This window comes from Myotis davidii, unplaced genomic scaffold, assembly GCF_000327345.1.
Source record: "Myotis davidii unplaced genomic scaffold, ASM32734v1 scaffold233, whole genome shotgun sequence".
Taxonomy (NCBI): domain Eukaryota; kingdom Metazoa; phylum Chordata; class Mammalia; order Chiroptera; family Vespertilionidae; genus Myotis; species Myotis davidii.
The window spans coordinates 471,280-473,301 of record NW_006285917.1 but is presented as its reverse complement, the minus strand read 5'-3'; positions in this window follow the sequence as shown (position 1 = coordinate 473,301).

The window sequence follows — 2,022 nt, the reverse complement described above, 5'->3', positions numbered from 1 at the left end:
CCGCCATGTTCTGTGCACGCCCCCTGGTGGTCAGTGAACATCATAGCAACCAGTTGTTCGGTTGTTTGGTTGTTCCGCCGTTTGGTCTATTTGAATAATAGCCTTTATTATATAGGATTGATTTCACAGAGGAAGGGAGAGGGATCGAGAGAGAGGAACATCCATGACAAGAGAGAATCATTGATCGGCTGCTTCCTGTAGGGGAAGGAGCTCGCAACCCAGACATGTGCCCTTGACCGGACTCGAACCTGGGACCCTTCTGTCTGCAGGCTTGCTTTCTCCCTGTCTGCAGGCTGATGCTTTATCCGCTGAGCCACACCAGTTAGGGCTGATCCATCTTCTTGAGGAAGATACTCCTGCTGGAGGATTACGGAAGTCAGGTTGGGACCAGATCAGACTCCCTTGAATGCTAGGCTAGGGCGGCTGAGCCTCACCCAGGGGAACTAAGGAGTCATGGGAAGTTTTCATCTGGGGCGGGAGGACGACCCATGCAAAGAGGTTTTACTAGGAAATTTGCCCTGGAATTAGCTTGCAGGGCAGACCACCTGGGAAAAATCTGAGTCACCCAGCATGTCAGGCTGAGTACTGATGTGTTATCTCTAGGGGTGAGTGTGTGTGTGTGTGTGTGTGTGTGTGTGTGTGTGTATACATGCATGCACACATAAGCATGATGCTAAGATTAGGAAAGCCTGGTTTCACAAAACCGCCCTGGTCTGCTCTGGGTGGGGGGAGATGATGGATAGCCAGCTCCCCGCCCCTTCTATCTCCCTCTCATAACTGCCTTGAATGGGTAAGAGAGTTGCTAACCCACCCCCCATCCCGCATACATTCTGCGGGCCTGCACCCCAGCGTGCACATAAAGAAACCCTCCTAAAAGCAGACACACACACCCAGAACAGAGAGAGCATCTCCTCACCTGACAGTCCCCCAAATCTCACACCAGGGTGCACCAGGGCACCAGGGCACCAGGGCTGTGAGAGGTGGGGAAGGCCTGACCACGCACAGGCCAGGAGCTCAGACAGGCAGTAAAGTCGCATGGTGGGCGACAGGGGGCACTGTTGTGAAGACAGTACAACCAACCCAGACCCATGTAAACACAGAGAGGAGGAGAAAACACTTTGGAAATAAACAGTAGAGACGAGGGAACCATTCAAAAGGGTTGCGGGCAGCCATTAGCAACCCACCTGCCCCTGGCCTCCCTGCCCACCACCCTCCTCACAACAAGAGTGACTGAAGTCACGGGAGACCGGCCTTACCAGGATAGCTGTTTCATTTTGTCCTCCTTTGGGACAGGATACCAAGAGGTTCAGGCTACCCGTTCCCTCTCTTCCCTCGGACAAGAGACTCCCAAAGATGGCCGCACGGCGACTAATGAATTCTGCTGGAGTGTCGTTACTGTGTTACTGTGACCTACAGTATCAGTGAAGAGTGATTAGCAATTATCACAGTCACACCGTCAGATCCACTGCCCCAAGGAAAGGAGGCTGGTGGCCAGGATTCCCGGGTTTTAGCAGTCCTCTGCTCCCCTTGCCCTGGCTTCCCTTTTTATAACCACGGAGAATCCTACTTTGGGGATTCATAGGATCTTGGAGTCAGAACAAACCTGTGGAAGTCTCATTTCCTCATCAGCATCTCTGCCCGCCTCCAGCCTGAGCACTCACACCCCCGGACACCCACTGCACTGGTGAGTCACTGAAGGCACATGTCTGCCCCCAAGACCTTGGCACCCGTGTGGAGAAGTCTGGAGGAGCTCTGCCATCTTTACAACCCTGAGATTTTCACCGCCCCCACCCCCCAGGCCAGCCCAGGCAGGGAGCCTCACGCACTGATCTGTGACAACCTCCTCGAACGTCCAGGTCAGGGTCACCCAAGCTCATCCCTCCCAGAAACCATTCCAAGTTCAACCTCACTCCCTGCTCCTCAACTCCAGCTGACTTCTGCACTGTTTGCCCTGAGCCTCCTGCTGGGCAGTGATCTGAATCGCCTGCTAAGAAATCTTCCAAACCTCTACCTCCACATTTC